The following is a 9,905-nucleotide window of genomic DNA, read 5'->3' on the forward strand; positions in this document are numbered from 1 at the left end:
TTTTCCATGAAGCCATGGCACATGTCACCCATCCATCAAGGAAGGTGGAGAATGCAGACCCAGGGTCAGAACTAGAGGGAGAAGGTCGAAGGGCTGGGTGACACACTTTGCTGCTTCTGGGGGCCCCCGGAGGGCCATTGACAGCAATCTCCTCCCATAGTCCTTCTGGGGTCTCATCATCGGGGAGTGGGGCAGTTTCCAGCTGCCTCCCTGATAATGATGCACTTTCACGGAGGCCCAACGTGTCTCCATCTTGTGCCTACTCCGGTCTCTGACCTGCATCTGCTTTGGGCTCCTTTACTTCTTTAATTCAACACCCAAGAGAGAGGACAGACCAAAGACAAAGGCTCAGAGAGGTTCGGCATGCGGCCGGAGATCTCTCAGCAAGCAGGGGCAACAGCCGCTTCACTGGCTTCGATCTTAACGAACACTTGGACCAAGCCCTGGATGGAGTTTGAGCTGGCTGTTTGCGATGGCGGGAGCCCCTGGAATGTCCCCCACACGGCCCCCCAAGCCTCCAACTCCTGCCCCCATTGGTTGGGCTGGAGGCTCCGAGGGGTTTGCGCGGTTACAGACCAACCCCGCCGCCCCCAAGCAGCGCCCTGTGCTCACTTGGCGGGGCCCCAGGCGGGCGCAGCGCGAACGCCCTCCCGCACCAGTTCCCGCGCTCGGCTCGCCCCGCCCCCAGGACGGGCTGTTCTTGGGGCCGCTGCCAGACACGTCCTCCGCAGGTGCCGGCCTCTCTCCGGTGACGCGGCCACATGCGGCCCAGGCTCCGATTACAGGGCCTGCCTTGTACTCGGGGTCCGGGCCGGGGGTCCTCACTCCCCAGGAATGGGTGGGAGGGGCAGGGCAGGCCCTGCAGAGGGAGACTACGAACAAGGAACAGCCGCAGGCAGGAGCCGCCCCCAGACACGTGCGGCGGCCGCCTAGCCGCCGCCGCGGTTTGGAGGCGGGGAGCCTGCGCCCAGCTGCATGATTTGACTGGGCCCAGGACCCACTCAAGTTCTAGAAGTTCAGAACCACTGGGCACCCCAGGATCCTGATGCCCCTCTCTCGGGGATGAGGAGTTCTAAAGCGCTGGTAGGAGCTGAAGTCAAACACTAGACCAGCCCAAAGCCCCCAGCATTCCCTCTTTCCACAGACTATGTGCAATGCCGGGTTCCCAGGCCAAGGGGCCCGCTTTGCCAAGGAAATTATATTGTAGATCTTGTGCTCCTGGCTTCCCTTCCCCCACATCCCCTTTCTTGTTGGTACTAGCAGGACTCACAATCAGAACTTCCTGCCCACGAGGTGTACCCAGGACCCCTAGGTCCCTCCATGCCACCTACCTTTGGCCTAGCTTCCAATAGCTCCAGTGTCAGAAGAGCCCAGGATCTGCTGGAGAGGCTAGGGGAGGGAGCAACCCTCTAGAGAGGAGGGTGAGGATCCTCTCTGCACCCCAAGTATTTCTCCACTGCAGGGAGATGTAGCCCACCGACCACCACAAACACACTCAGATCCCCAGACAGAACCTCAGGGGTGAAAGGAGTTGCCAAAAGATACTTTATTTTATTATATTTTGAGACACAGTCTTCCAGTGGACCCGGCTGCCTTCAGACTCAATATGCAGCCAAGGGATGACCCTGTAGTTCTGATGCTCCTGCCTCCACCTCCTAAGTGCCGGGATTTCAGGTACACACCGTAGTGCTGGGGATGTGTGTGCTAGGCAAGAACTCTAACAACTGAGCTGTGTCCTCAGACCACAGGACTTGTAGACATTGTTTTGTGAGACCTCACTTAATCCTGTAACCTCCCTGTGAAGGAACCAAGGCCAGAGAGGTAGATTCACTGCTCAGGATCCCGCTGTAAATGGAGTTTGAAAGAATAAGGCTCATCTGGGACCTGGATGGTCAGGGCAGGGGGGCGGGAGGGGGGGCAGGGGAGGGGGCTTCCTCACTTCCTTCATTAACCCTCTCTGGCCTGTGTCTTAAAGAGAGAAGTTAGCCAGGCTGGAAGTTGGAACGTCAGGGCCTGGGACAGCTCCCAAGGTGGCAGTCCATCTTTACAGTGTCTCCTCCAGGACCCCATGCTGAGGTGAGCAGGTTCTTCCCCAGCTGGGCGACTCAAGGCTGAGGCAAAAGTGGCAAAGACAAGCGACAGCAGAGGCCTCCTGCAGCCTCAAGACCAAGGCTGGACTCCTGCTGCCCCCTGGTGTTCAGTAGCCACATTACAGCAGGAGTGCGTCACCTGGGATGTGAAAGCTGGTCCTGCCCACAACTGTGCCTCCCACCTGAAGGTGACCTAGGAGGGATCTCGCTGTTCTGAGGCCGCATGCCCTCAAGATTATGGTTTTGCCCAATGTGTCCAGTGAGAACTGTTAAAAGCCAAAGCCCAGATACTTGGGGAGCCAGGGCCATGACTCACGCCTTAGGCAAACTGGCCATCAGCCTGTGGGTCTGTCCTGTTCCCCAAGGCTGGTAAGTAGAAGGACAAAGGGAAGGAAGGCCAGAGGCAGGGACAAAGCGCCTGCTCTAAAGACTGAAGGTGCCCTTGTGTGGTGACACAAGTCTTTAAGCCCACCACTTGGGAGGCAGAAGCAGGCAGGTTTCTGTGAGTTCTGGTTTATATAGTGAGTTCTAGGGCTACATAGTGAGACCCTGTCTCAAAAAAACAAAAACAAGACAAACAAACAAACAAACAAAAAAAGCCAAGACTAAAAGAGGCACAAACCAAAAAAGAGGGAGAGAGCAAGCCCCAAGGGAAGTGAGGTCTCTCTTCCACCATTCCTCTCCTCCTCCCCTCCTCCCCTCTGCCCTCCTTCCTAGCACCCACCTGCTCTCTCACCTGCTTCCAGTACCTTCTGCCTTGTTTCCCTCCCCCTGAAACTGCTGCACAAAGCCCCAGGCCTCAGAGCTCCAAAGCCAGCTGTGCTGGCTAGGAGACATGTCCCCTGGCCCTTCTTGGGCCTAGGTGACCATGTGAGTGGATATGCGCATGCTTTAAGGTACAAGGCACACCAGTGGCGGGTCAGCAGCTCTCAGGCCTTACAGTCAGAAGTTCTTCACAGGAGGGTGGCTACAGGCAGAACCCCAGGTCTGCGAGCACCCCAGCCTTCTCAGAGGGTTGTAGCAGAGAATGAGAGTAAGACGCTGAAGAGACCACTGGAGCCAGGTGGAGGGGGGGGTGAGGTCCCATCCCTGAAGGCTGGTCCACCCCACTCACTCTGTGGATGGGGGCAAGTGCAGAAGGACCAGGCAGAGGCCCACCCTCTTACTGGCTGTGTCCTTGGGCAAGTGTATGACCCTCTCTGCGCGTTGGCCTTCTCATCTCGTAAACGGCATGTGAACTGTCCAAACAGGCCTTCCTCGAAGGTGCCTTACTACCTTCTTCCCGTGGTCGCCCCTAACAACGCTGGGAGGAAGGCTCAGACCCTTCCGGGTGACCCCCTCCCTCTGTGTTGCAAAGAAAACTGGACATTTCCTTTGATCCCAGGGGTGGGGGGTGGTGCTAAGGGAGACTCAGACCACAACAAAAGCACTTGCACCAATAGTCACGTGGGGTCCCCTAATCCGCAGCCTAATTACCAGCTCTGACAGCACCACCCCTCCCCCAGCAAGTCAGCAGTGGCCCATTCCTCCAGTCTCTGCACACACGTGCAGACTCAGTAGTGGCTCCCCCTCTGGGTACCAATCCACTGCATCCGGCATTTCGCCCTCTCTATCCCAAGGTTCCCAGTGTCTATATGGTTCACAGAGAGCGGGGTTCACAGCCACATCCCAGATGGGAAAACTGAGGCTGGATGGGGGCAAGAGCCTTCTCTAAGCCTGGCCAGTCATCAGTGTTGACCACAGAGCCCCATGTGAATGCTCCCATGCACACTAGCAGTGAGTCCTTCTGCCGAGCTCCAACTTCCTCTGCTCCCTCCTTGTTTTACCCTAGACTTTTATTTTGAATTGGATTTTTTTTTTTTTTTAGAAAGGATCTCCTGTATAGCCTAGGCTGGCCTCAAACTCACAACTGTCCTGAGTCCTGATTATAAGCACACACCATGTTCAGCTTCCACCAGGCTTTGGTTGGCAGCAGACAGCAAATCAGGCCAGTGCTGAGCCTTAGCTACAACTGGATTTCAGCCTTGGTGCCCTGGGCACAAAAGAGGACATGGAGTCTCTGGGCCTGGGCCTGATTATCCCAAGCCAATACTCTCCCCTGCGTGTTTAACCAGCACGCAGAATAGGAACATCTGCTTTGGAGTAAGTGTGCCTAGAAGCTGAGCCCTCAGGAGCTTCCAAGCAGGAGGGAGGCCCAGCAAGACTGGAGACAAAAGGGATTTCAAGATGTTAACCTGTGCCACACTCACAGATGGAAGGGATCTGCCAGCAGCTGGACAAGGGATAGACCCACCTGGAGATGCCATGTATGATCATGGCAGGCAGAACCCAGGGGATAACCCATGGCAGGCTCTGATAGGCGGCCCTAGTTTGGCATATTTGTTTCAGAACCAGTGGGGACAGAGAGACTTGGGTCTTCACTGGCCACTCCCTGGGTTGAATGGTTGTAACTGAGGCCCTAGGGTGGGGACCTTACCCAGCTAGCCAAGTGTGGTGATGCACATCTTTAATCTCAGTACTCCAGAGACAGTAAACACATCTCTGGGAGTCCAAGGCCCGTCTGGTCTACAGAGTGAGTTTCAGCCCAGTCAGGGCTTCACAGTGAGACCCTATCTCAAAAGAGCAAAGGGGTGTGTGTGGGAGTGGGGGGCAAAGCAGTGAAAACTTCTCACACCTGTAACCCTAAACTCAGGAGGCAGGGCCAGGAGAATTGCCTTGACTAGTCTACAGAGTGAGCCCCTGGCCCAAAAAAATAAAATACAAGGGCTGGAGAGATGGATCAGTGGTTTAGAGCACATACCGCTCTTCCAAAGGACTACAGGTTGATTCCCAGCACCTACCTTATGCAGCTCACACCAGCACCCACATCATACAGCTCACACCTACATAAAACCCAGCAGCCAATGACTCTGGCCTCTATAGGCACCTGCACATGTGAATATGCACTCACGTGTACACACATGCACATACAAACACACACACACACACACACACACACACACACACAGGGAGAGAGAGAGAGAGAGAGAGAGAGAGAAACACATACACAAATCTAAAAAATTAAATAAATATTTTAAAAATACAAAAAGCAAACCCTGATCCCTTCACTGGGGTACAGGGGCAACCACTGCAAGGGAAGCTACAGGGCCCCCCAACACTGTGGTCTGATCTGATCAGGAAGCCAGCTGGGATACCACAGTGGTCTGTGTGGCTTTCAAAGATCAGAGAGGGGAGGGCCCTCCATCCCAATCAAGCCAAGTACTCCCGAGACAACTACAGGCTTCACCAGATCCTACCCTAATCTCTGGTCATCTGGCCTGGGTTGGAGAGACAGGGCCAGGCTCTGCACATTGCAAATTCTCACTCAGAAGCTCAGTAGACACTTTTATAGACTTCTGGGAAAGCCTTCATCAGTCTCCATTATCACTATCAGCCTGGACTGTGTAAACTCCCAGGGAACAGACCCACAGTGGAGCTTAGTGAATGATGGGAAGCTGTCTGCCCAGCCTGGATCCCACGCTCTAATGCCTCAAGACAGTCCACAGGCTGTTACCTGGCATCGACACCAAGAGAGGCTACCTGAGACGTTGCTGCTTTCTGGGAACAGAGGAGAGAGCTATGGACCTGGGCGCCGCCTGCTGGCCAAGGTCTGAAACTTCACCCGCTTCGGCGGAGAAGGAACCTGGGACAGGCTGAGACCTCGAAAGCCTGAGCAGGGCTGTTACTGCATTGAATCCTGACCCCTGCTCTGTTCCCGGTCCCAGTCAAAGCCCTGTTATTCCCGAAGTACCACAGAGGTGATTCTAAAGCTTCTGGAATGAATTGTTTGGACTGAACTGTTGGCTACACTGGAAAATGCTCATGTCGGGCCACAGGAGATAGAGCACACACCTAACTGCACACAAGAACCTGAGTTCTAGGTCAACAGTCATAAGCAGACTCAGGCACAACCCCACACTGCCCAACCTTGCTGCCTGCTCACAGTCCTCTCTGCTGACGGGCCCGGAGCCCTCATCCTTCTGTAAAACTCAGGGCAGCTCCATGCAGCAGAACTGGTGATGGGGTTAGCTCTCCGGATTGCTACCCAAGGTCTCAGGTCAACTCTTCTCTCCATAGATGTGTAGGTCCACTGTTCAAGGCTCCTATCAGACCTAAGACCCACAGCCTTATCCCCTGCCTGTGCTGGCTGTCTCTCAGCTCCTCAGTGGCTCTTCAGTCAGCCTATTCCTCTGCAAGCCTACAGCAGGTCAGATCAGAAGCCCAATGCTACCAGTCAGAGCATGGCTTCCATGTTGTGGTAGTTGGAAGGAGACGTTCCCACAGTCTGGGGCATTTGGGTACTTGGTCCCCAGCTGGTGATGCTGTTTGGGGGAGGCTTAGGAGGTCTTGGAGGAGCTGTGTCACTGAAGGCAAGCTTTGAGAGTTTAAAGATTCACACCATTTTGAATTCACTCTCTCTGCTTCCTGTTTGCAATTCTAGATGTGATTTCTCAGTTTCCAGCTCCAGGCGTCATACCTCTGTCCTGCCATCATGGACTTATATCCATGGAAACATAAACCCAGATGACCTCTTCCTTATATAAGTTGTCTTCCTTGTGGTGTTTTATCACAGCTTAGAAAAGTAACTGATGGGCTGGAGAGACGGCTCAGAGGTTAAGAGCACTGGTTGCTCTTCCAGAGGTCCTGAGTTCAATTCTCAGCAACCTGAGATGGTGGGTCACAACCATCTATAATGAGATCTGGTGCCCTCTTCTGGCCTGCAGGCATGCATGCAGGCAAAACACTGTATACATAATAAATAAATCTAAAAAAAAAAAAAAATAAGTAACTGATACAGAAGTTGGTACCAGGAGTAGGGCATTGATATGACAGGCCTATTCATTCTGGGTTTGCAGAAGACTTTGGGATTAAGAACAACAACAACAACAGTTCAATGTGATAAGCAGAGCTTAATGAACCATCTTAGTAGCCTGGAAGACTACTAAGTGCCAAGAGAAATGCAGATTGTGGAGGCTCAACTCAAGAGATTTCAGAGAGTAATAATATTAGCAACTAGGCTACAGACTGTTCCTGGGGTATTCTGGCCAAAAGAATGCATTTGCTGTCTGCCTTTGACCTAAGAGCTTGCCTGATGCTGTTTAAGAGTAACAGGCTAATTTCACTGACAGAGGCAATCTCAAGACAGCCTAATATTGACTCTGTGGAGTGTTTACTGGTAATCACTCTTATACAGGTCTAGAGTGAAAAAGAGCAAGTGGAGCAGAGAGAAACACGTGCAGTTTAGAGAGCTAAAGGGCACTGGCCAGATGAGAGCTGCCGGCGAGGCTGGTGATGGAGGGAGGCTGCCGTGGAGATGGGCACCATTACGGAGAGGCCTGGCCTGCACTGGGATAAAGCTAAGCTTCCAATCTGTGAGAGAGAGCATAGGGCACTTTCTGTTCCCAGAATGACTGCAGTCAAAGCCGCCACTGGTGTGTTTTCAAGGGGAGAGGGTCTGCCCGAGCTGGCCGCCAAACTTTGCGATGCTGTCTGTGTGGTGCTGCTTTAAAGTCATGAAAGAGAAAGGGTCATGGGCTCCTTCTCCATGGTTTCAGAAAGCCACCAAGGCTAGGCAACATGTGGCAAGAGAGTCCCTACTTGAAAGCCCTGGGAGGGCAAGAGGCCTTAAGAGGCCATTTCGTGAGATGGAAGGGAAACTTCAATTTTACTGAAGACCACAAGATGCTGGGAGGGCCAGCGCCATGCTATATCAGTCGGGGAGAGCTGCATACAGGGAGTGGAACCAGCCCAAGAGAGAAGTGTGTTGCAGGCAGCAAGTCTAGAAAAGTGGGGCCCTCTGAGCCCTCTGACATGAGACATGGAGTTACACATTTTGGAGTTCACCTTGCTGGGTTTTGATCTTGCTTTGGCCCAAAACTCACACTCTTTCCTCACTGTGCCCCCATTCCTCCTTTTTGGCATGGTAAGGTATATTCTGCATCACTGGGTGTTGGCAGTATGTAATTTGCTTTTTTATTTTGCAGGGGGTTACAGTTAGGAGGTTTGAGGACTTGCGTCTCAGAAGACACTTTGGACTTCAGGACAGTGTTGAGACTGACTGTGGGGACTTTTGTAGCTAGACGAAATGCATTTTGCATTACAATATGACCAAAAAGCCTATCGGGGTGTCACAGAGTGGTGGTTTAAATGAGATGTCCCCCATAGTCTTGGGCATTTGAATATTTGGTTCCCAGTTGCTGATACTGTTTTAGGAAAGCTTAGGAGATGCGGCCTTGTTGAAGAAGTTTGTCGTGGAGGCAGGCTTGGGGGAGTTTAAAGTTTAAACACCATTTCAAGTTTGTTCTCTCTGCTTCCTGCTTACCCTTCAAAATATGCACTCTCAGCTTCCAGCTCCAGCTGCCAGGCCTCTGCTCCGCCCGCCATCATGGGCTCTCATCCCTCTGGAAACATAAACCCAAAGAATCTCCTTCTTTTGTTAATTGCCTTGTTCATGGTGCTTTATCGCAGCAACAGAAAAGTAAACAATACATGTATTGTCACAGCTGAGATTTTGTCTGGCGCCCTCAGTATGTATACTATCAGCATTCCAGTAAAGGATGCAGAGGGCCGAGGAGAGTGCTTTCCCAGAGCGGCTCCATATCCCAGTGCTGTGGAGATAGGCAGAGACTGATAAGCCCTGGGGTCCCGGGGACAGTGGATGGCTGCTGTGGAATAAGTAACACCCGACATTGACCTCTGGCCTTTACGGGAACTTACACACATGAATATACATAAAAAGAAAGAATGCAGACCCATTGCTGAACATATATAGAATACAGGACTTAGAGAAATCCAGCTGGAACTGATCTGAAAGCTTCTTCCCTGCTGGCTGGCTTTCATAGTATTGAAAGTCACTTTGCAGGCCACAGGAAAGAGAAGCCATGCCTGGTCTTACCCAGCAGCAAACCCTGCATGCTACAATACTAACCCACCAAGCAAAATGTGTCCACTGGCACAATAGTGGCTTGAAAGCTGCGGGGGTAACTAACCACTCTTGGCTAGGACCTGCTCCACTGGAGGGAGTTCAGCCCTGGTATTGTAAGCTCAGTCAAAAGCACATGGCTCGGGCCGTCACAGGCCCTAGGAAGGAATTTACTACTGTTGCCTTGCTAAATGTATGTTCTCAAACTACCTTCTACATGTTCGTTTATACACATAAATTAATGCTGTTCTTAATCTTAGCCAGAGAGTCTTCCCTAGCAGTGAGCAGCAGTTGATGAGGATACACTGAGCCCTGAATGGGACATCTGTGTCAACCTGACCTCCAAGGCTCAGGGGACATCGAGGAATAGGGAACAACGAATGTAAGCGCCAGCGGATGGAGAGGACTGCTGGGAAATGCTGTCTCCTGGACATGACACGGTCATTGTACCCACGAAGTCACTGGTTACCTGCACACAATCAAGACAACAGGCTCAGTCAACAGGCGGTACTAACTGGCCTCAGTAAGGAGAGAGAGAATATGAAAGCGGGGAGATGTGTTGGAGGTTATAAGAGGGAGAACGGGAAGAATTAGGTGTGCATATGATCAAGATACATTGTCTCCTTGCATAAAATTGCCAAAGAATAAATAAATGATATTCCCTTCCTTTAAACAGGTACAGCCTGCACACAGTAGGTGCTCAATAGTTATGGCAAGTTCCTGCTTCACAGCCACATCATTAAGCCCAGGAAATCACATAGGCAGTATCTCTCTCTCCTCAGGGAAGCTCTGGTGTGTCCTGAGCACGCAGCAGTCACGGTGACTTTCTCTGCACATGTGACCATGTACCTGCT

The sequence above is a fragment of the Peromyscus maniculatus genome, chromosome 1, assembly GCF_049852395.1.
Source record: "Peromyscus maniculatus bairdii isolate BWxNUB_F1_BW_parent chromosome 1, HU_Pman_BW_mat_3.1, whole genome shotgun sequence".
NCBI lineage: Eukaryota > Metazoa > Chordata > Mammalia > Rodentia > Cricetidae > Peromyscus > Peromyscus maniculatus.